The 26,400-nt window shown below is 37.4% G+C and overlaps 1 protein-coding gene across 2 annotated transcripts in view; it reads left to right on the forward strand.

Annotated features, from left to right (window-relative positions):
• The window catches only part of LOC122813653 (NXPE family member 4-like), a 254,660-nt gene that overhangs the window by 104,029 nt on the left and 124,231 nt on the right, over window positions 1-26,400 (forward strand). For both annotated transcript variants that reach the window (XM_044086091.1, XM_044086090.1), the window contains exon 2: window positions 3,099-3,163. The gene's annotated coding sequence lies outside the window, so the exon portion shown is untranslated. The remainder of the gene's footprint in view (window positions 1-3,098; window positions 3,164-26,400) is intronic.

Raw genomic sequence — 26,400 nt, forward strand, 5'->3', positions numbered from 1 at the left:
GCCCAAATCCCTCACGACTGATTGCATGCTTAGGACATTATCATTAATGTGATAATTAGTGGGGACGTCACTCTCCCCAATGGGGGTGATGATGCATTTTTTGGTATTCAGATTGAGGCCATGTTTCTGGCACCAGTCATTTGTCTAAGTGAGACCCTCTTGGAGGATGTCCGCATCACTAGGGGGAACAGATGACAGCACCCAGCTTGCAGTCATCTGCAAACTTGGTCAGCCATAATCTACTGTTTTTTTTTTCCTGCACCTCAGAAAAGTATATCCCAAATAACAGAGGCCCCAAGACCAAACCCTGAGATACGCAGCTTGTTATGAGTCTACTGCTTGAGGTGGCTTCCCCTATTTTGACTACGTGGGTTCTGTCAGTGAGCCAGTTTGCTACCCATCTGGTAACATATTGATTTATGCCTAGTTGAGAGAGTTGATCTTTTATGCCCAAGTGGGGAATAGTGTCAAAGGCTTTGGCCAGGTCAATGTAGGTGGTGTAGACTGTCTTCCCCTCATGCATGGCTTTGGTGACTGTCTCAAAGAAGTTGACCAAATTTAGCAGACATGACCTCCCCTTGACAAAGCCAAACTGTATGGGATCAAGTGTTTGGAGGTTGTCAATGTCCTTGTTAATGAGGTCCAGGATAATCCATTCCATGGCCTTGTGGATCAGGCTAGTTAGGCTGATGGGTCTGTAATTTCCAGGATCGGTGGATGCTCCACCTTTGTGTAAAGGGATGCCAGTGTCTGTCCTTCACTCAGCGGAGATGAAGCCAGTACTCAGGCTTTGGTTGAATAGGGTGCCTAATGGTGCTGCAAGTTCCTGTCTGAGTTCACATAGGATGCAGCCTGGGATGTTATCAGGTCCCATGGAGGCTGTATTTTCTACCTTTGAGAGAGCAGTGATGACCTGTTCCCTAGATATAAGGGGAAGGGAGCAGGTACTGGGGATGTCCTGATTTACTGATGGGAGACAGAGGGGTAAAGTTTTCAATGAATCTGTCAGCCAGCAAGTATGCTATATCTACAGCATTTGTATATGTGGTGTCCTTGACCACCAGTTCTGAACAGATCTGGGCTGGGTGTGTCCTTTGAGGTTGTGGACATATGTGAAGAAGGCCTTATGATTGTCTCTAGTAGAGGTGGCCAATTTGGACTCGAAGTTTGCTTTGGAGGATTTCACTAGTGCTCTCATTTGCTTGTTCAGGCTAAGGAGACATTGCTTCCAATTAGGAACCTGCTCCTTCTTGATCTTGGACAGCAATTTTTCCTTTTGTTATAGAGTTTATTTATTGTGGATGTCCACCAGACAGGTTTACTCTTCCTTGCGGAGGATGATTTAGTCCTGCCAGATATTCCTGATTCCATGCATCTATATAAATGCTTGTATAGTGCTTGGGTGTAATTTTGGATATTGGTGCCAGTTCCTACATAGGAGAGGGGGTTGTGAAGCTGTTTATACCATCCCTCAGGAGGCTCTAATCAGCTTTGGAGAAGTTTTTATGTCTGATCCTAGCTAGAGGGGGGTTGGGGAAGATGGTGACTTCGAAAGTGACCACTTTGTGGTTGGATCTTACCAGGGAGGAAGATACTATAGGGATGCTGCAGTGGTTATTCATGTTGATTAATACCAAGTCCAAGATATTATCACCTCTTGTGGGGGTATCAACTAGCTATTCCAAGGCATTTGCATTGACAAAATCAAGGAATCTCTGGGCATTTGTGTTCTGGCATGAGTAGGTCATCTAATCTATGTTTGGGAAGTTAAAGTCACCCAGGATCAGGGTGAAAGCTTGAATCTTGATAGATTCGAACTGATCCAAATAGGCGGATTAGACATTTTGAGTCAGATTTGGGAGCCAGTAGCTAGCTGTGATTTGAATAGGGGTCTTGTCAATGATTAACTGCACCTGGAGTGTATTATTACAATAATCCTGAAAACAACCTTTGTTCACTAACTGTGCCTGTAGGTTCCAGTTAAATACTTACTTTAATCACCTTCTGGACACAATGGGCAACTTTACTATACCTCTGTATTCATTACGACTCGGAAGGCAAATATACTGACAAAAGTATATCCTGACATGTACGTTATTGCCTGATATTACCAATACTCTTCATAAAATAATTTTAACAATATTCTTAATTTTCTCAAAAATGTGTTTGTCTGAAAGTGAATGGAAATCTAGTGAATAGAACTAAATTTCTAGATGTTCATGTTAATAATACAATTCTGCCAGTTTACAGTTTTTGACCATATTCCAGCAGCCTTGTTTAAGTTCTTATTTGTCTCTAAATGAAACTGTTTTCAATAAATGTATGTTTTATACAAGAAGTAACTGATGGCTTGGGAACAATACACTGTGTCTACAAGTACAATAGGTCAGAGCTAATACAATTCTAATTTCATATTTATTGAAACCTGTCAGCAGTAAAGAATGTTTCAAACTGATAGACATGTAATCTAATCATGACTTTGAAATCTGCATTATAACAGTAAGTTTCACCTCAAATGGCAGAATATTCCTTCCCACAGCCACAGGTCTGTTCTTGCAGCTGATTTGTTGCTTGCCTGATTCATTTTCCCTCTGACAAGAAAATTGCAAGTGTATAAATTTTAGATGAAAATTTCAGCCACTCAAAGCAATGTAGTTAGAGAAAGCAGTAAATGGACATGCTACATCAACCAGTGGGGGAAACAGAACGTATGTTGAGTACCAGGAGCTGGTACCATACAGAATATTAGAATGTATTCATTGATATTGCTGCATGCAGTTTTCAAGTGATGGGAAAAAGCCATTTTGAAGTATTTTATATAAGTTCAATGATGTGTCACAAATATTCCCAAAAGAGCACTTGAAACGTAAAATGCATTTTGCTGATTATGACATACAATCAGTTAACAGCTCACAGTTTAAAACACCTATGCAAAATGGATATGTAATCTTTCTGCAGCATTCAGCCTCCTAAAATAGTTTCTCAGTGAGCTGTCATAAAACAATGAGTCATGTTTTTTTAATACTCACAACTCCCTCATCCTCTGCAAATGGCACATTAATACAACAAATCTTTTTTTCTCTCTTTTTTTTTTCTAGTAAGAATATTGCAAATGAGATTCCACCGGCCAGCAGTTCATCAGTAGTAGTAGTAAAAAAACAAGGTAATTATGTTTTAATCTATTCAGATTTGAGAAGGCAATTAAGCAAATCTGAAAATCTCCAGAAAATTGTAAAGGAAAAAACAAAAATGGAAACTTAACTGTTCTATGATTGTTAATAAACTGTGTATACATTACTGGAAAGTTCGCACTTTCTTCCAGGTATGTATAGCTTGAGTAAAACTACTGTTGTGAGAACATACATACAGCAATGCATGAAGGATGAATGTTTAGGGTAATCTAAGCCATGACCTTAAATGATTTACAAAACATTCTACACGTGCAAATTGAAAACAGTCAGTGGCTTGTTAATGTGATCATAACCTTTCTGTGTACATCAGTGGCAGAAGGTATTATACTTTGTGGTTGAATCATGCACTTGAAAGATAAGTAAATTACATTGATAAAGGTATGAAAACAGATTAGCATTCTGAAATTAGTAAGGGAAAAAAACATCTTAAGATCAGCATAATGATTAATGCCCCAAGGACCAACTTCTTACCCTGGGGTGGGGTGGGGAGTAAAAGAGCTCCTTCAATGTGTCTGAAACAGTATTTCTAAATTCTGGAACTGCAAGGTGAAAACATTTATAGCTGTTGCTATAGGTCTTTCAAAATAAAGTCTTAAGTGCTTTTTACTTTTCCCTTTGAATGACAAATAAAAAGTGAGACACTAGCTAACCCTGCAACTTCTGTCAAAATTTCAAGTCCCCTCCCCAAACTCCCAGAACACTACTGCTTGTGAAAAATTGTTTATGGATACTTTGCACAGTCATGTTAATGATTGTATAGAGACAGCTGTACCTTCCTGGAATAAGCACAGGACAAACTCAAAAAACAAAACACTCTGGTGGAATAGTTTGTTAAACAAAAGGAAGAAAATCATGATACAAATTATGAAGTGCAATGAAAAAAGTCTCTAATCAATCTAAACAAGCAATTCATAGGGCTAAGCAAATCTACTAAAGCCAAATTTGAAGTTAAAATAGCCTCCTAGATCAAAGACAATCACAAGACATTCTTCAATGATGTCCATAATTTCAAAGGCAGTACACAACAATGTGCCAAACTGATTGCCACCTGTACTGAGCCAGAAGATATAGCAAATCTACAGGTTGACAAATTTAGCTCATATTTTATCCACCTCTCCTCCCTCAACACCCCTCAGGAAATAACCTCAACCATAACTCCCCCAAATGTCACTAGGGCACAAGTCCTCAATGCACAGTGCAAGGCCAAGAACACTGCATTGATGGACACCAGTAATGCCCCAGGATGCCTCCTTAATAGCATGAAACACAACCTATCATCACCACTAGAATCACAATTAAACAAAGCCTCCAAAAAGACTTTGTGCCAAGCAAATGGAGAACTAAAGCTGGCATCTCTCCCTACACAAGACCAGGCCTTCTATGGACCTGGGTAACTACAGACCCATAAGTCTGACAAGTCTACTATGCAAAGCCATGGAAAGAATTATCAGGAAATTGATAAACAATGACAGAGGAAACTTTAGACATTGGATCCAACCCAGTTTAGTCTTGTCAAGGGCAGGTCAAGCCCATTCAGCCTGGTGGACCTTTTCACTCTGACTGACCAAATTAGGCGCAATCACAGAATCCCCAAAAAACACAAATACTCTCCAAAAAGGCCTGACACAGGCTAATAACTGGTGCCAGAGTCATTGACTAAAACACAGTGTTAGGAAATGCATAATAGCATGTCAAGCAGAGTGCATCTTTGGCCCTCTTCAAAAGGAACCTTGATGATTGGATGGGAGAAAGGAAATTCACCCCAGGGATCACGACAGGGTCCAGGGAAGTAAATAGTGTGGGAAGAAATAGCCAGGGAATTCTTATGGCTAGGCTTGTATAGGCCCTAGGGCTGATAGCCTAGTACCAGCCTATGAACCCATGAACCTAAACATCCCTTGGGAAGATGGCTACCCCTGGAAACTACCACATTGATAATACACCCCTGAAAGTAGTCCCAGTGTTCAAGCATTTGGGAGCACATATAGATAGGTACCTGTTTTTTGACCGTCGTGTGTCTATCATTATAAGGAAATCATTCTGTATTGTGCAATTTATAAATAGGAATATAGCATTTAAGAACAAGGATGTCATTGTTCCAAAGTACAAGTTCCCCATCGTATGAATGATTGAGTACAATGCCCCCTTCTGTATGTACCATTCAAGGCATATGCAACAACTAGAGTATACAAAGAGATTTCTTACAAAAATAATACAGGACATTAACATGAACTATGCAGACCACCTCAAAGCCCTATCCCTGTATTCAGTCGCTTACAGACTGCTGAGAGGTGATCTCAGCCTCGCCTACAAAGAATCCTCTGATCTTACTGTGATGGACCTGTTGCACATCTGCAAAACAAACAGCATCAGAATTACTAGATCTAAGGACCTAAACATCATCTGTAACATAAATAGGAATTATTAGAGTGACAGGTATGTATCTCAGAGACTATCCCTTCTTTGAAAAAGGCTTACCATCCATTTGAAACAGAGCTCTTCTCTAACCCATTTTAAAAGTAACTTAGACCATTGAATGGGGAATTGGAAATTTACCCCTGGTCGGGCACCAATGTCTCTAGCAGACAGTGGTTGCTTGTAAATGCTTGACCACCCATGCACAAGCCTACACACATCCCTTACATAACTCCAGGGTATAAAAACTTGTCAGATACAATTGAGAAGCATGGCTAGGCTTAAAAAGGTTCCCTGGGTCATTAGACAAGTAATCAACTATGAAGCTATGAAGATAGAGTACAGTGGAAATTATATGTCTGAATTCTGACTCATGCACAAATCTTATGAAAATATACACTTTACTATAGCAGTCCAAGTTGAACTAGTATCTGTCACTTTGATTAGTTCAGTAAATTAGAATAATAATAATTCACACAGATGGGATCCTTGACTTCTATTAACTGGAATTAATCAGAGCTCACTTGACTCTGAGAATGATCTGGAACTGGGTGTTCTAAAATTGTTTTCTTTAGATTGTTAGTATGGTGTGAATTACACATGGGACAAATCTCTACTACTTGTTCTATTTGAGCAGACATGCCTGGCCAAAATATGACATCTCTTGGCCTTTGTTTGCAGTTTACTGTTCCATTATGCAACTAATGAATCAATGCAAGTATTTATTTTCTCACATGATTGGACATTACTAGTTTTACAAGTTTGACATTTTGACTATGAGTGCAATGTATATGTTCCTTGAAATTAAGTGAGGCTGAATTGTTTTCTATTGTTACAGATGACTTTCCCTTAGGTCATCCTTTCATTGTAACATCTTTCAGCTGCTGCATTTCTGTGTCAATCACAATACACTCTGACCTTATTTTATTTATTAAGTTAGTTACTTACTTACTGGTTATAGTTTCTGTCATTTGAAACCGCAGTTTTACCCAAAAGAACATTAAGTTGGTCTAACGTGTTTCTGGATCTTTGGTAAATATTACCTACTCAGTATATCTGCTCTATGAAGTTCCTTGCCTGGTCTGTATGTCACTTTCAGGTCATACCTCTGTAGGGTAAGTAGCATCCTCTGTAATCTTGGAGGTGTCTTACACAAGGACTTTTTGAATATGCTTCACAAGGATGTGTGGTCTTCTTCTACCTAAACTTGTCTACCATACATATATACATGAAACTTCTCACATATATGTAGTATTGCTAACAGCTCCTTTTTCATATGAACATAGGATTTGTGTATCTGTAAATACACTTTTCCTATAAGCAATTGGACTAGACTCTTTACATTTTTATTTATTTATTTATTTATTTACACTTTGTTGATCATGTTAGTCCCACTAGACCAATGGCCTCTTGCCAGGGGAGACTTGAGGTGGCACTTATACCAACAAGAGGAGTTTTGGCCAGAACACTCAGGAACATCCCCTACTTTTTATGGAAAGTGTGGATATGTTCTTTTGCTGCTATACAACTGGTTTCCATTCTGGGCACAAATGCGTCTCAGAGAAACTGGAAGGAAGATGGAGGTGATGCAAATGTGTGATGTTGAGCAGGAAACAAAAGAGGAGTGTGTGCAGAAGAAAGCAGAGTGAGAGAGCTGTTGTTCAAATAATGAGATCATGGTTGAAGGATTAGATGAGTTGTTGACAGAGGAGGAGATGGTCAAAGAACAATGGTGACGTGAAGGTAATCAAACCTTCACAAAATTTTGAGTATCTGTTTTAACAAGACCTGTTTTCTGGGTCAAAGTTGGAGTGTACAGTTACAGTCCTAATTGGGAGCATTGCAGGATGTTTATTTTAAAGAAATGATAATGCAGAGTGAACCTGGAAGTGAAGTGGTGACATCATGGGGCGACATTATGGACAAGGCCCAGAAAGAGGAGGTGAGAGAAATTACAGAAGAGAGAAAATTGCATGCATCGATGGCGAAAGAAAGTAAGAAGCAAATAAGAAAGGGAGAAGGAGGAAGAGAGGTTGTAAAGAGGAAGTTTGTTGTATGGCTCAGCAGTAAGAAAGAAAAAGAGCTCTAAAGATATAAGGTATGGGACACAGTTATTGCACCCTTGGGAATATCACCAAAGAGCTAAGAGCTTTTATTCATTTTAATAGAGAGACTTATTGTGACATTATATCTCAGACTGGACAATATATGGAACATTTTTTAGAGAAATTTGAAAAAAAGACTGTAGTCCATGGAACTCTTATGTGGTGCAGACTTTTAATAGAGTGGCTAAAAAAAGAATTGCTATACAGTTTCGAACTGAAGTGGATAAGGAAGCATTGAAAGACTGTTTAAAAGCTATTTATAAAGAAGTGTTGGACATTACAAAAGTATATGATAGAGGTTTATGAAATAAAACAAACCAGTCTTTTCTAAAGAACATATAAATTATCATTGAGAAAAAAAAGTATTATTTGATAAATTCAGTACTGATGGGAAAATAGCATACTTGGCAAGTGTATTTATTTTGCCAACAGTATTTGAAAAAGAATTATTGCAGATGTTTTTATTTTAATTTATATAGGGTTCTAGATTAAACCCAGTAAAAAGAGGAGTTTTGTATAAAAATAAAAAAGGAGTTTTAGGGTTAATTAACCCAGATGTATATGCTGCTTCATTAAATTTGTACAAAGTGTTAAAGTGGATAATTGAAAAATATGAGAGATTAGTAGTAAAACTGTATAAATATAAGTATGAAAAATTTTGGGGTATGATAAAAAGAGTAAAACAGAAAAAGATTGTATAAATGAGAAAAAATATTACCATGAAAAATAAAAATTGATGATATTGAAAAAGACTTAAAAGTATGGTATATGAATTTAATGATGAAGCATTACTATGTAAAACCATATGATAATCTAACAGATGAAAAAAATTAAAGCTGTAAAAATAAGCAAATGGTGTAATCAGAAAGTAGAATGTATTTTTGTGGAGATTACCAGTAAAAGGAAATATGCCATGTAAGAAGAAAAGTGATAGAATATGTTTACATTGTCAAGGAGAAAAAAACTACAGAGCATGTGTTTGCAATAGAGTAAAACAAGTTAATGGGAAAATATGAGATTTTTTGAAGATATAAAAGAAGTGGATAAAATAAGCTTGGATATGATTAAATATGGATATTATAAGAACACAATTATAGAATATGTTAAAATAGTAGATAGAAAGTTATTTTATGTTACATGGGTTATATGGAATAAGAATAAATTAAATTATGTTTAATGTTAAAAGGATTTTATCAACAGTGTTAAGTAAACTCAGATAGTGGTTATGGAAAAAGGAATGGGGGGTCCAATAGGGATAAAAATGTAGTATGACTGTGTAAACAGATTTGTATATGTATATATTTGTACACTTGTAAATATTTGTAAATATGTAAATATTTGGTAAATAAGAGTTATTTTGTATATAAATAAAGGACCCCTATTCTTTTAAACAAGTGATGTGAGATCTATTACATTCCCCAAAACTAACACCTGCTAGGCAGATGGGGCATTGGGTTAACATCTCATCTGAAGTACAGCAAGCACACTCAGGAGTGTAGTTCTCCCCTTATGCTGCACTGCAATGCAATATTAGCACTTGAAAAATTAGTCCATCTGCCAGTTGAGGGAATAGAACTCACAGCTTTCTGATCTTCCAAGCCAAAGGCAAGTGTGGTATTTGTTGTGGCTCAAAGTTCCTGTGTAGCTTTGGCTACCATCTATTTGCAGTAGAGTAGTTCTGATGAAGTTTCATAATTTCAGAAACAAAAGCGCTTAACTGTCTTTTAGTGTTTGGATTCAATAAACTTGGTGGACTTATTACATACAGTTGCTGACCTGTGCTTACCATGCCTCTGTTTCCTCAAGTCCTGCAGTTTGTGAGTTTTTGGATTTCTTGGGATTCCAGGCTCGTTTTTAGTTAGTGTTAATACTGTGTCATGTCAGGAGGTTTTACAAATAGCACCCAAACACAGGAGATGTTTTCTAACCTCCTTGGAATTTGTATTCCAGCTGATTTTTTTTTAGAAACAAGTGTACCATGACATGTTATCTGTAGTTTATTAGAATTAAAGCTATATACTATATAACTTTCTTATAATATTAAAACTTCACCCAGCTTTTCTTCCAGTAAAATCTGTACAATGTTCTCTTCTGAATATGTCCAATATGTATCTCTAGTCCATGTAATATAAACTTCATTGAAAACTAATGTTTGCAGCCAAGCTTACATCACGTTATTGAACACTGCTATCCTAAAAAGACGCTATGCTCCACAGACAAAGTACTACTTACCATATCCAAATTTAATAGTAGCACTATAGACTCTCAATACTCCAACTATATCTCAAAATAAATTGGAATTGGAATGTTCCCCATCCACTGCCGCCACCACCTCCATCTAAGACAAATAAAAGAAAAAAAAAAACAAGCAACCTTCAAATCAGAAAAAAAAACAGCTAACACAGTCCTCCCATGATAAACTAACTCATACAATTCAACTCACTCATCCCTCTGCTTAACCAATTAAACTCTACCCGTAGTGCAATCATAGATACAATGGGACTCAAACCACGTTTATGTTTCTTTTCACTTATTCTTCACTAGAATGACTAATTTTTCATCCCTACATAGGTTCATAGGTGCATAGGTTCATACTAGGCTATCTGCCCGAGGGCATTTACAAGCCTAGCCCATAGTTTTGTGGCTTACGCCACCCCTTTAGTATGGGGAACTATACCCATTATTTTGCTGTGCCTCTGTCGAGCAGTGACACTGAGGTAATCCCTGGGGTATATCTGCGATCTCCCATCCATTGGTCAAGATTTCTCTTGAACAAGGCCAGCGAGGTGCTCTGCCTCACATGTACCGGGATTTTGTTCCACAGCATAGGGAGTCTTTGGGTGATGAATCTATCCCTCCAGAAGGTCCTATTAATAGCCGTGTCGAGGTTTAAGTCTCCCGCCCTTGTGGCTCTGATGGATCTAGATTTTTTGAGGTGAAGCATATTCATCAAATCTGGGTTTGACATGGCCTTGTATGTTAGGCAAAGGTCACCTCTGAGCAAGCGGTAAGCAACTGAATAGAGATGGAGTTCTTTCAGTCGGGCAGCATAGGATAGATTTTTGAGACCCTTTATCCTTTTGGTGAGGAACTTTTGTGGCCTCTCTCATGTTGCTAAAGTAGTTAGCGTTCTTGGTATTCTTTCTACAATAAACTTGCCAAATAGCTTTGTTTCTTTCTAGTTCCTCTCCTTTATTCATAGGTTCATAGGTTCATACTAGGCTATCTGCCCAAGGGCATTTATAAGCCTAGCCCATAGTTATGTGGCTTTCGCCACCCCTTTAGTTTGAATAAAAACTATGCCTATCATTTTGCTGTGCCTCTGTCAAGCAGTGACACTGAAGTAATCCCTGGGGTATATCTGCAATCTCCCATCCATTGGTCAAGATTCCTCTTGAACAAGGCCAGAGAGGTGCTCTGCCTCACATGTACTGGGATTTTGTTCCACAGCAGAGGGAGTCCCTGGGTGATGAATCTGTCCCTCCAGCACGTTCTATTTATAACCGTGTCAAGGTTTAAGTCTCCGCCCTTGTGGTTCTGAGGGATCTAGATTTTTGAGGTGAAGCATATTCATCAAATCTGGGTTTGACATGGCCTTATATGTCAGGCACAGGTCACCTCTGAGCAAGCGGTATGAGACTGAATAGAGCTGGAGTTCTTTCAGTCGGGCAGCATAAGACATATTTTTGAGACCCTTTATCCTTTTGGTGAGGAACTTTTGGGGCCTTTCAAGCTGCAGCAGGTGTCTGGTCAGATACATTCGAACGGGCATTGTACTCAATCATAGGTCTAATGAGTGATGAGTACAGGGGACGATGACCTCCCTTGATCTAGATGTGAATCCCTTCATGATCAGGTGGGTGATATAGAAGGTTTTCCTAACTACTTTAGCAACATGAGTGTCAAACGAAGGCTACTGTCAACCTGGGTCCCCAGATCCCTGATGACTTTTTCTGTGCTCAGTGGATTGCCACCTATATGGTAGCTAGGGTAACCTTGTTTTTCCCGAAGGGTATGACTATGCATTTTTGGCGTTTAACTTCAGGCCATGGCTCTGGCACCAGTTATCCGTTTCTGTGAGGCCCTTCTGGAGGATATCTGTGTCAGATGTGGTTTGCAGTCATCTGCAAACTTTGTCAGCCATAACCCTCCTGTGTTTGCTTGTACTTCAGAAAAGTAGATGCCGAACAAGAGTGGACCCAGGACTGAGCCCTGTGGGACACCACTTGTGACAGGCTTTGAGTCTGACATGGCTCCAGCAACTCTGACCTTGTGGGTTCTGTCACTTAGCCAGTTTGCAACCCATCTTGTGATGTATGGGTTTACATTCAAGCTGATGAGTTTTTCGATGATACCTGAGTGGGGTATTGTGTCAAAGGCCTTTGCCAGGTCGAGGTAGGCTGTATGGACTGCCTTTCCTCATCAATGGCCTTGGTGACAGTCTCAAAAGTCAACCAAGTTTAAGAGGCAGGATCTGCCTTTGACAAAGCCAAACTGGGTTGGATCCAAAGTCTGCAAGTTCCTATGTCTTTATTTATGAGTTCCATTATGATCCTCTCCATGGCTTTGCAGATAAGGCTTGTCAAGCTAATGGGCGGTAATTTCCAGGGTCTGTGGAGGCACCGCCTTATGAAGTGGGACCACAGTATCCTGAGGTGAGGCTAAGATTAAACAGCTGTCCTAACTGTGGGTTTAATTCCTCGTTGAGTTCATGAAGCACACAGCCGGGGACACCATTCGGCCCCATGGATGCTGTGTTTTTTGCCTTAGTGAGGGCAGTCCTCACCTGGGCGTTGGAGATGTTTGGGGCGGCTACAACCCTCTGGGATACATATCTCTCCTTTGGGGGAGGGAGTTTGCACTGAACCTGTCAGCCAGTATGTTGGCAATGTGTGTAGGTTCAGTAATTTTCACATCATTTTGAACTAATTCTGAGCATATTTGGGAGTTTCCTCCTAGGTTTCTAACATAGCTAAAGAAGGCCTTATGATTCTCTTTAGAGTCCTTGGCGATTTTTCTCTCAAAATTTGCCTTGGATGATTTTATGAGAGCTCTTAGTTTTTACTTATAATGATCAAAGGTGTCTTACCTTTCAAGGATTTTGCTCTATCTTGTAGTAGCTTCCTCCTTTTGTTGTAGAGCTTGTTTATGGCTGGGGTCCACCAGACTGGATGCTTGCCTTTGGTACAGAGAGTCTTAGTTTTGTTTGGGATTGCCTGATCCATGCAGTCCTGTAGGTGCTGGTAGAAGGCATTTGTAAGTGATTCAGCGGTTTGAGTAATGTTTACCACTGGCTCAGGGGCCTTAAAGGAGACCACACTAGTTTTTAGAAGTGTGAAATTGGCTTTTAAGAAGTTTTTCACTGTGGTCTTTTTTGTTTCAGGTGGATGAGGACCTCCAGCGAGATTAGTTTATGATCTGATCTCACCAGTGAGGGGTATACTTCCGGTGTTGAACATTTTGATCCCATGTTCGTGATGATGAGATCAAGTATGTTTTCTCCTATTGTGGGGATGGTGACTAGTTGTTCCATGGCATTTGAGTTTATGAACTCCAGGAATCTTTGGGTTAGAGTGTTCGGGCTTGAGTAGTGTTCCCAGTCTATATTAGGGTAGTTGAAGTCACCTAGTATGATGGTGTTTGGAGATACATTTATCCCTCCAATGTTTTCAGGAAGGCCATGTGAGGTTCCTGAGTTTGAGAGGGTGGCCTGTAACATGCTACAAATTGCAGAGCAGTCTTGCCTATGGTTAATTGCACCTGGATGGTCTCCGATGCATTACCAGTCTTGAGGTGTGGGTGTCCTTTATGAATATGGACACCCCCTCCTTCTTGGTGTTGTCCGGATTTTGGGGCTGGAGCATGATATGAGGTGAAACCTGTTAGTGCTGGGGTGCTCTCAGGAGCCTTGAACCAGGTTTCTGTCACAGCACAGACATCGATGTTCTCCATATTGAGAAGGGCCTCGCATCTTGAGATTGAGACTTCTGGCATTGAGCAGCATTACCCTTAGTTTTTTCCTTTTTGGTGTTCTAGGGTGGTAGGTTTAGAATTTGAGCCTTGCCTAAAAGGCACTATGGGGTGGCAAGAGCCTTTGCCAATATCCGAAGCCCAGGGTGACAGGTGCAAGCCGTCCCTTGCGAAGCAGCATGGCTTGTCCAGCATGTCATCCCAGGCAGACAGACATTGGATCCCCTTTGAATGACACCAGAATTTAAGCCAATTATTAAAGCTGATCATCTTATCACTGTATTGTGGCATCATTCCAGGTGAAGGTAGGATACTGCTCAAGGTCAGGGTCATACCTGCCTGGGCTACATAATCAGAGAGCTCCTCGATGTCCCTTTTCATGTAGTCCAAAGAGGTACGTCTCAGGTCGTTGACACCAGCGTGGACAATGACTGAGTCGTACTTGTACCTGCTGTTGAGAGACCTGAGTGCTAATCTTTCATTAACTATTACCTCTAGATACATGGTAACTATTACCTCTAGATACATGGCACATTTTTCTCAACTACATCTATTTTTAGTAATCTCTGACCATATGAACAGTGTAATTAACTAATGTAACCAGTTAATGTATTGGTTACATTAGTTAATTAACTAATGAAACCAATTTGCTGATTGCATTTACCAATTTTAACCATCTTACTATATATTGTTGCATGTCTATTTGTTATTCTATACCATTGAATGTCTATATTTCTTATACTCTGGAGCTTTTATGCCTGGTCTCCGATGGAAAAGGGTACTGTTGACCAGACATATTTTTCCAAGTAAACAAATGCTAAATATATAAAATGTAATAAATAAAAAAATTAAGCAGATTACTCATATCTGCAGATGACATTCTTGAATACTCTTTACAATAAACAGGACCAAGATTATGCAGGTCCTTTTAGGGGGACACTAAAATTCACAAACACCAAGCCTAACAATGCAGCAGTTTGTACAGGCTCTATGGCACTGAAGTAATTCAGTCATACAGGGTAGTATCCAATAAAAGTCAGGCTCTTGATTTGTGTGTGTGCATATGCTGAACTCAGTCAAGGCTATTATCAGGTAATCAAAGATAAATTAACACATTCAGTCAAATTAAAAGAATAAAAACTACACAAGCTTAATATGTCAGATGTAGCTGGCAAGCTAAATGTAGAGAGATGAAAAATGATTATCAACAAGCTTGTTAAGTGAATATTGTTTACTGAAAATTAATTCACAAATTGTTTTATCCTGTACTCCCATAATGTAATGATATCAATAAGTTGCTATAGTGCTAAACATATTATCACTGTTGCAGTAATGTTAAAGTAATGTAAAACAGGGAAGTTATACAAACAAAACTCTGTCAGAAAAACAGGAAAGTTATACAAACAAAACTCTGTCAGAAAAACAGGGAAGTTATACAAACAAAACTCTGTCAGAAAAACAGGGAAGTTATACAAATAAAACTCTGTCAGAAAAACAGGGAAGTTATACAAACAAAACTCTATCAGAAAAACAGGGAAGTTATACAAATAAAACTCTGTCAGAAAAACAGGGAAGTTATACAAACAAAACTCTATCAGAAAACCAGGGAAGTTATACAAATAAAACTCTGTCAGAGAACCAGGGAAGTTATACAAATAAAACTCTGTCAGAAAAACAGGGAAGTTATACAAACAAAACTCTATCAGAAAACCAGGGAAGTTATACAAATAAAACTCTGTCAGAGAACCAGGGAAGTTATACAAATAAAACTCTGTCAGAAAAACAGGGAAGTTATACAAATAAAACTCTGTCAGAAAAACAGGGAAGTTATACAAACAAAACTCTGTCAGAAAAACAGGGAAGTTATACAAATAAAACTCTGTCAGACATCCCCGCCGGTATCTCCTGTAACGATTTTCATCTACTGAAGATTGCTACAAGTGCCAGGCATGTTAGAAATTACAAGCACTGCAGGAATAGAAAACATCACACTATCACTCCATAGGCAGCAGGATAGTTAAAGTATCTGTGCTTGGGATGACAGTAGTAGTGCAGCAGGTAGCATCATTGCCTCACAGCAAGAGGTCCTCTGGTTCGATTCGCAGCTGGGAAGCCTTCTGTGTGGAGTCCACATGTCTTCCCTGTGCTCATATGGGTTTTCTTTTGGTGGTCTGGTTTCCTCCTTCATTCCAAAGACATTCAGTAGGTGGACTGGACACTATAAAATTGGCTGTAGGTGTAAGTGTACTTGAGTGTGTTTGGTGTGGAAGGGCAACAGCAGCAGGGATAGTCAGCCAGCGACGTGAACATTGTCTCTAGATAATTGTCATTGTTGATGTAACACTTCGATCCCATGTGCAAAAATGGGAAAAAAGGGTTGTGGATGGATTAATCTATTAAGATGGACATGGAATAGCGACAATATCTCAGGGCTGCATAAAAGATTATCAGTTATAGAGAATCTGTAGAATATTAAACTTGTTGACATAAGAGGTGGTCTCATCTGTATCGGCCATATTGCTCTTGTTTCAGTTAAAGCAAAACCAGTGATAGCCTGTAATGCAATACACAATAGACAGAACTGTCCAATAATAAGCTACCGGTACTGTATTCCACAATGTCTGTTTCCCATTGTCTGTTTCATTTTCTCAGCCTTTCAGTCAAAGGTGCATCCTTAGATTTAGTAACAAAAAACAATGTAATCCAACCAAGAATCCAAAAGAAGGATGAGCGCTTTCATCTGAATTACATGGATTTCATCAGAAGATGATGGTGAAGTCCATGTAATTCAGATGAAAGTGCTCATTGTTGTGAATAAAAGAATCTTGGTTTCACTTCTGCCTACTTCTTTTGGATGCATCCTAAGATTTCATTGAAGACTTTGGATAGGTGACTAGATGTATTAATGCCTTCTATAAAACACACGCCATTAACTACCATAGAATCTGAAATATGATTTGATAAGCCACCTTTATCCTGTTATAGTATGTCAGCAGAAATCGTATCCACCATATTATGAAGAAATGTGGCCCAGACAATAAAAAATAATATCAATGAAGTATTGTCAGACAACAAAAAATAATATCAATGAAGTACCATCAGAGCAGGTGCAGGAGAAATGAAACATGAGTTATCGGAGTACTTGAAGCAGAACATGATAACTTAGGATCCATACACGGAGAAATATGAATATATGGAAATAGGGGTCTATGTCATATAATCAAACTTCCAAAATTTCGAACACCATATGTTCGAATTTGGAAGTTCAAAATATGACAATAACAAAACCTCAGAACAGCAAATGTTTTCCCAGGGAAAAAATTTGCTGTTCCGAAAAGCACACACACAACACAAGCACACCAAAAACCTAATAAACCTACAATACACCTTACATATACAACTATCTATGCACTAACCTTAACCCAAGCCCTAACCCTAAGGTCCATCACTATCGCACACTTACCTTACCCGCACCCTAACCCCAACGTCTGACACACTCACACACTTACCTTAACCTGATCCGTAACTTTCGCACCACAGTACAGAAAATGTCGAAGCTGCAGAAACAGCCAACCGAATTCTTTCCCTTCAAAAGAATTCGAATTTCTGCGGCTTTGACATTTCTATTTTTCAAACTTCCCCATTCGATCTTCCAATACTCGACATTTAGGACAGTCAATTAAATGATAGGTACCCAGAAATATTATGGTGTTAATACTAAATTGTGTATGTTCTATAGATTTTTTATGAAAATTCTTGAATTTGACCTTTAATAATTGCCTACCTTAATAATAAAATTAAAATTTGTCAAGGTGTCAAAAAAGGCTGCCCATTGAGTGGCAAGATGAACACTGTTCTAAAGGAATGTTCTTGATCTTCTAAGGATGCTTTATGGGAAATAGTACCATGCTTTACTTTGCTGCTAGTTTTTTTTCTTATGCTGATGATTTTAATCCTATACTTAACCTAGAATATTATATTGATACCCTTCAGGAAGTTAAAACTATATCATGAAAAGTGGGATTGTCCCTAAACATGCAAAATTGTGTTGTTTTTGGTTTTATATTATGTTTACAATAAATAAAATACTTAGTTGGAAACTTAATGGTTTCGTTACCTATTAAATCCAGAAAATGTAGCTGTGTGTGTGTGTGTGTGTGTGTGTATGTGTGTGTGTGTGTGTGTGTGTGTGTGTGTGTGTGTGTGTGCGCGTGTGTGTGTGTGTGTGTGTGTGTGTGTGTGTGTGTGTGTGTGTATATATTATATTTTTTATATATATATATATATATATATATGTGTATATATATATATATATATATATATATGTGTATAAATATATATATATATATATATATATATATATATATATACACACACAGAGAAAGAGAGAGAGAGCTATGGGCATGTGTGATGGATTTTTTTTTTTTTTGATTGGCTGTGGGAAAATATTTCTTCTCATATTTTAACATTTTTAACCATAGAAAACATAGGGTCCAAAATATTAAGAAAATTCAGTACATTTTGTGGAGACTCTTCTTAGTTAGATTTCTTGTTAAATGTGAAATATATGGTTAGAGATCAATATTTGTGTCATATTTGTAATGATGAAGAAACCCTTTCAAATGTTTTTTAGACTGTTCAAGAATTCAGTTATTTTGTCAATTTCTTTTGCATTTTTATAATGTTGATTTTCTTCTTCCTATTACATTAGATTTGATTCTGTTTGGATACTAGGTCTTTCCCTGTTGATGTATGTTTACTTTTTTTTGTTTGGTTATTTTGACATATTTAGTTAGCAAGATGCAAAGAATTATTGTTTAACAACATTTGGGATGTGTTTTGATATTGGGAAAGCTAAGGAAAAGGTTGTGAAAGAAACGGTGTGAGGATATATGTTTATGTTTCTCAAAATTATATTGTTGGTTTACTGGATGTGTTTTGTATTGTAGCACTTTTTTATTGTTTGTATATTTTTGCTCTGGTTTATTATTTATGTAATGTTTTTGCTTGTTGTCATAATAAAAGTCCCCTATTCATTTTGATAGGTGCTGAGGGATCTTTTTGCATCCACCTGAGCTACTACCGAATCAAGCCAATGGGACCTTAGTATAACATCTCATCAGAAGAATGACACTCACAGTAATGCAACACCCCCTAACCTTGGACTTCAGTGTCATCAATCCAATAACCCAGAGCTGGAATAGACATCACATTGTTCTGTTCTTTCAGCATCAAAGGCAAGTGTGCAACCTGTTGCATCACTGTCACTCCTTTCTACACTTTTTTTATTCTTTATCTTTTATTTATAATATATTGATACATCAATTTCTTAGTATGTTTATATGTAAAAATACAGCTACAGTGTACTTTTTTAATAGGTGCAATGGGATGTTTTACATCTACCTGAGCTACCACCATTTCAGGTAACTTGGACTTTGAGTTTACCTCTCATTCAAAGATGTTTCTCAAAAGTCAAGCACCCCCCTGTATGTTGCACCACAGTTTCAAAACTGGGAATTCAAGCAACTGATATGGTGTACTGACTGCATTACTTTTGTGATATTTTGTAGATTTATTGCATTTTTATGGTGATGTGGGAATACTAACTGGGGCATCATGGATGAACAAATTATTTATTTGCCAAATAAACTTCACCTAAAGGAAGTTGTGGTACTATCTTTACCTGATATCTTTGCCTTGCACTTGATATGGTAAGCAGATACCGGCCATATTACTTTGCCCTAGGCATGATGTTTGCCCATTCTGATTCTGAACATATCTAAGCAATCCTACCTTGGTTTGTGATTTACTGTGGAGTTGACTAGTAAGAGAAGTTTTATTTGAATTTATATTTTATTTATCACTGCTTTTCACTGTTTGTAGGTAGGAAGGGATAGCTTGCTAACAAGATTTACTTTGATTCATATTTTGTTGTTTTTACCTTTAATTTCACTGTTGGTTGTTAGAAAGGGACAGGACAGGCAAATCTAGCCATCCCAAGGAGCCTAGACAGCTATAAATTCACACAGAGTGCAGAGAGGAAAATCCTGAGCATATCTAAACAATCATACCTTGGTTTGTGATTTATTGATCTTTACTGTTAAAAACAAGTGTGATAGTGAGTGACAGTAAGCAGAAGCTTTGTGAGCAATGTAAAGGAATTGCAGCTTTTGTCTGGTTTGCAGAAATTGTATGGTCAGAACAATGTTACTGTACTTACTTTAGTATTTAGTTGTGCACTGCTCTTGTGATTTTTTTCTTACAGAAGTTGATTTAAGTCCTTTTTGAATTCTGTGGTAACTGATTTTGATTATTCTTTTCTTTTGCAATATTTTATTCATTTGAAGCTGAATATGGATTCCTTAAATGAGTATGCAATTAATGATTTGCTAATGCACAAATATCTTGCACAGAGTAATAAATGCTATGTATATTTAAAGGTAACACCTGATAACACTGGTGATCTCTGTTCCTCATATCAAACGTTGGATGATTTGCTTACCATTATTAGAAGTAAATGTAGACTTATCGATGATGATTGCACTTGTGCAATTGGCATGGGATGGAGAACTGTTACCTATATTAATGACTGGACTGGTGAGATAAATAAGGTTAGGCAAACAGCAAACAGTACACATTTAGGAAAAGATGTGTCTATTACCTGTAAAGAGTATTATCATTCAACCACTATGAAACAAGATGATGCCCCTGACAACTTTGGAATTCTGGATGTAAATATTCAGCAATTTGAGGATCTGGTTTGTTTAGAAGGAAACAAAAAAAGAAAGCAAGGAAGAAGTTCACAACAAATAACAAGGAAGAAAAAGAAACCGATTAATGTCTCTAAAGGAAAGATAATACATAGTAAAAAGGAACCTGCTTTGTTATGTTACACACAGGTTACAGGGAATGATAATATTTTTCTATCAGAAAAACCCCAGTCTATAGGAAAAAGACATAATTTTTCCAAAAGAGAATGTAGAAAAAGAGAAAGGGGCAGGTGAAAAGGAAGAAATAAATCAAACTTGAACATGGAAGGATTGAACAACTAATCCAAAAACTCCAAGGAAAGGGTGCCACAGAACCAAAAACCAGTAAAACCACAACAGGCACCCAAAGAGGCAGAAGGTAATAATAAAACACGAGCCTGTAGGTGTAAGCAGCAGCAGGTTTAATCACATAAACGCCACACAATACAAAGCATTTTCGTCCACCAGTCTTCTTCAGATGTAAAATGAATGAATGAAGGCTGGGCCTGCTTATATGCCCCTCCCAATTTAATTAGTAGTTAAAACAATTGTTTAATTGACACCAATTAAATCCTGTAACTAAAATATTCGTGACAACCTACCAACTTGCCACAAATACAGATGAAAGTAGATAAAAACATGCACTTTTTTTAAAAGAACTTTAAAATAAATATATAAATACTAAAGCCATCACAATGTGTTAGACAGATAAATAAACTAAACACATTGTGATGGCTTTAGTATTTATATAGTTATTTTTAAGTTCTTTTAAAAAATGTGCATGTTTTTATCTACTTTCATCTGTATTTGTGGCAAGTTGGTAGGTTGTCACGAATATTTTAGTTTCAGGATTTAATTGGTGTCAATTAAACAATTGTTTTAACTATTAATTAAATTGGGAGGGGTATATAAGCAGGCACAGCCTTCATTCATTCATTTTACATCTGAAGAAATCTGGTGGATGAAAACGCTTTGTATTGTGTGGCGTTTATGTGATTAAACCTGTTGCTGCTTATACCTACAGGTTCGTGTTTTATTATTACCTTCTGCCTCTTTGGGTGCCTGTTGTGGTTTTAAGGATTGAACAACATTACTGTAAGAAAAAAGATAAGAAAGACAGATGTTGACTACATGGCTCAAGCTGTGGATTTACAATGCCAGCTGGATGAGAATTTAATACACGATGAAAACAGAGGGATTGATAAGACTAATGGTGATGAAGATCTATCCTTCATAACCATTGATAGAGCTATTACTATATTAGAAGCTGCAGATTCTTCACAGCTAGCCAGCAAAGATATTCTTGTATTTGGAGATTCAGTTATTAAAGAAACTGATACTTATATTTGCAGAGAAGATAATGAACATCAAAAAGTGTTATGCTTGCCTGGAGCAAAAATAGAAGATGTGAGACAAGCCTTGGAGCTCCTAATTGTAATGAAGTATGGATCCATTTTTATTCATGTCAGTACTAATGATGTCATCCGCATGGATTCTACAACTGTTAGTAGGGAACTGACAGTCCTCTTGGATAGTATAGCTTGTACTGGTTTTAGGACATATTTTTCTCAAATCACTTATAGAAAGGATAGTCAGGTCACTGTGAATGAAAAGATTTTTTTGGGTAAATACCTACGTGGAAAAAATTTCCTGTTTTACAAAAATGGAAATGTGTAGAGCTTTTGGGCATACATGTGTTCACACAGGGTGGTGTGCATTTGTCTAGATCAGGGAAAAGAATTTTTGCAGCAGATATTTTGCAATATGCGACAAATACTAGACAGGAGTTTTGCCAGGTCGAAAATTAAACAGTTCACAGATAGCAACATTTGATGCATCTCTGATGGTTGTTAATGCTAGGAGCATTAATAATCCAACATTTTTTTACTGGAAAATTTGCTATGTTCCCACAAGATTGATGTTGCTATTGTTTGTGAAACATGGTTAAAGAACAATGACTGGAAACCAATTCTGTCAAGGTATAAATGTTTTTGACATTCTAATAAAAAATCAGGTGGAGGTGTTATGATAGACATTAAAGATAGCTATGAGACCTGTGATTATTACATGTTCAGTGATAACACCAATACTATAGACTGTGTAACTGTGATGATAAAGACAACCCTGGAACATATAACAATTGTTTGAGTGTATAGACTTCCAAAGTCAAGTGCAGATGACCGAGAAGAATTCATACATTTCTTGCATGAAACACAGGAGGGAAGAATAATATTAGCTGGTGACTTAAATTTACCAGAAACAGACTGGAATAATATTGATTCGACAGTGTTAGTCAGCAAATTATTCACAGCATGTATTCAGGAACAACAATTGCTTCAGACTGTAAAAAAACTACCACAGACATACCATAGAACATACTAGACATTGTTTGTGTTCCTAAAGAAATTACTGCTACTTCAAGTTTTACCACCATTGATGTCCAGTGATCATCATGGGGTTATAAAGATTAATTTGTTGCTAGATAATTCTGCCAAACTGAAATCTAAACCAATGCACAGAAGGTTAATTACAGATTATATGGAATCAAAACAGTCACTATGTAAAACTAACTGGAGTGAGGTGTTCAGTGGAAAAACTGCAGATGGAATCTGGAAAGTTTTGAAAGAGAAATTGTTTGAGTGTAAAAAATAAAAAAAATGTTTAACATTAGGATCTAGGCATACATCAGAGGAATATATTTCCATAAGAACAAGATATCTAAGGTGAGAGAAAAAATATCTTAGGTCGAACTACAACTATAAAAACTGAAATAACCAAGCTAGGCAAAGAGATTAAGCATAGTGTGAGACAAGATTAAGAACAGTTTGAAGAAAATTTATATAAGGATATTGAGCATAACGGGAAACCTTTTTATAGATACGTAAGATGTAGAAGGAGTAAAGACAAATTGATAAACTGCATACAGATTCTAAAATGTATTCTCAGACACAACAGATTATAGATATATTTACAAAATCCTATGCAATACAGTTTTGCCCCACAAAAGGTATGATAAGTTGTCCTAGTGACATCCAGGTAACCCCAGATATTGGAATTAAATTAGATTATATTGAAAAAGAGCTGCACAAACTGCATCCAAAGAAAGCACAGGGAGGAGACAGAATTAGTAACAATGACCTAAGAACACTTCAGCAAAAACTTATGGTACCATTATATCTATTATTCAGTAGATCATATAGATATGGGGAGATTCCTCAAGATTGGAGTCATGCGCTTATTAAACCTGTCTTTAAAGGAAAGGAGGGGTAGGAAAAATCCAGAGTCATATACAAGAAATAGGAAAACAAGAAGGATGCTTCATGCTCACCAAATGATTTATAAAAATCAGTGTATATCAAGATTATATATCTCCCATTCCGAAGGAGGGCTGGGCCTCCTTGAAATTGATTACATGTATAGAGCTGCAATTGTGGGACTCCACACATATCTGTTGAACTCACAAGACCCAAATGTAGTGAAAGTTTTGAAACATAAGGAGAATAAATCTAAGATGACTTCTCTGCTTAATTTAGCAGAAGCATATTGGCATCAAGCAGGAATGGAAATCCATCCAGAAGTAGATAAAAACCAGGCAGCAACCGAGTGTGCCAAAAAAAAAAATGAAAGAATATAAGGTGAAGGACGAGATGAAAAGGCAAGAAATGTGGAAAAAGCATAAATATAGTTGCAAGTATAGAAAACTTCTGGAAGAACCTCATGTTGATCAGGAAGAAAAGCAGGAATGGTTAAGGAGAGGTGAATTCAAACCAATAGATGAAAGGTTAATATTGGCAGCCCAAGATAGTGGACTAAGTATCACTGGTTTACAAAGTCCATTGAACATGTGGGAGAAACAGACAAATGTAGGTTTTGTAAAACCAAATTGGAAACAGTCGCACACCTTGTTGCTGGTTGTGACATACTAATGGCAGAAGAACTGTATACTGAAAGGCATAATAATGTGGAAAGACTGTTGCACTGGGGATTGTGCAAACATTATGGTACTGAAGTGGCTGAAAAGCACTGGAAACATGAACCACAAAGCATCATAGAAAATGATGAAGTTTATATCACATGGGATCACCCGTTACCAACAGTTCAAAAGACAGATGCTAGAAAACTGGATATAGTGGTCCAAGAAAAGAAGACAAAAGTAGCATTGATCATTGAAATCTCTACACCCAGCAACTACAGTGTCTTGTGTACAGAGACACAAAGTCATAAAATATCAGGATTTGCAGCCAGAAATGAGAGCAATGTGGAAGAAAGATACCCAGACATTTCCAATAGTAGTTGGAGCAATGGGTCTTATAAAAAATAATCTACAGTCGTATTTAGATATGTTACCAATTCACGTAACCCTGTACGAATTGCAGAAGGAGTCATTACTGGACACATTGCTTACTACACTTCCAACAGCATTGGCAGTGTCCCTGCATAAACCCCGACTAATCACCACCTGCTGTTCCTGCAAACTCTGCCTAATCATTTCAATCTTATACTCTAATAAGTGTATGAATTCTTGAAGGGACTTAGCCCATAACTGCATGTATTATTGTCTGAAATTGAAGCCGCATGATTTTGATGTTGTCTACTATGTTTTATCTATGTTTGTAACCCTACTGAAAACTGCATATTATACTTATCTCTAAATGTTTCTGTTATTCCTAATGTATTTATACTCTGCTTTCTGGAGCTTTTCTCCCCGGGCCTCCCCTGAAAATGAACATATATCCAGTCAGACTTTCCCAGTAAAGAAATGTAAAATAAATAAAATAAAATAAATAAATTGTGAGTGCTGCAAAGAGCACTTTGGACTGACATCAAAAGACTGAAACAATACTAATTTCATAAACTTTAATTGTACTTAGACTTACGAATGGGGTCCATTCCTGTCATGGTATTAGAAACTCAAAAGATTTGGAGAAGTTAAAAAAAGATTCTATAGGAATGAGAAGTGTACTAATTGACTCTCTGACATCATAGCTGATGCATGAAACAGACTACCAAGTTACATTAAAGCAAGTACTAGTTTAGATATTTGTAAGAACAGCCTGGACATTTATTATGGGAACAAGTGTTTTGGTATATTGGCAAGCTAGAAGGGCGTTAATGCCTGTGCTTGAAATATTTGTATGTATGTATTTATGTATGTAAATGCAGGTGGGTATTCTAATATTCCTAAAGAGCTGGAACATATTTATGTTTCTGCTTCTTTAGTTTTGCAGTACATACCTGATTTATGTCATGTTTTGCTTTGTCCTTGGTAAAAGAGGCTTACAATGCTGTATTTCAGTGTATGGCAATGGGAAGTCTGGACTCTAAATGATACTTCAGTAGCCACACTTTTTAATATTGTTATATATATATATATACATATATATATATATATATATATATATATATATATATATATATATATATATATACTACACACACATATATATATTATATAGGGTTTAGGTTTATACTAGGGGCCCTGCTAAGGCATTTATAAGCTCCCTAAAGTTTAGGCTACTACGCCACCCCCTTATGTTAAAAATACTGTGCCCATTAGTTTTGTGTGCCTCCACACGAAGAGTACAGGTAACAATAAACTCACTTTGATCTGATGTGAATCCCTCATGATCAGGTGGCAATGCAGAAGGTCTTTCTAACCACCCACTTTATGTGAGTGTCAAAAGAAGGCCACTGTCTGTCAGCTAAGGTCCCCAGGTCCCTGATAACCTCTTCTGTGCTAATGGATGCATGGTAGCTTGGTGGGTTCTGTCCTTTAGCCAGTTTGCAACCCATCTTGTGACATATATGGGTTTACATTTAAGCTGGTAAGTCTCTCTATATACCCGTGGGGGGTATTGTGAAAGCTTTTGCAAAGTCAAAGGTAGGCTGGTACTGCCTTCTTTTCTCATCAATAGCCTTGGTGACTGTTTCAAAAATCCACCCAAGTTCAAAAAAGTTGAAATCCCTTGA

Source organism: Protopterus annectens, chromosome 10.part0 (genome assembly GCF_019279795.1).
Source record: "Protopterus annectens isolate FY-2018-M chromosome 10.part0, PAN1.0, whole genome shotgun sequence".
Classification (NCBI taxonomy): domain Eukaryota; kingdom Metazoa; phylum Chordata; order Ceratodontiformes; family Protopteridae; genus Protopterus; species Protopterus annectens.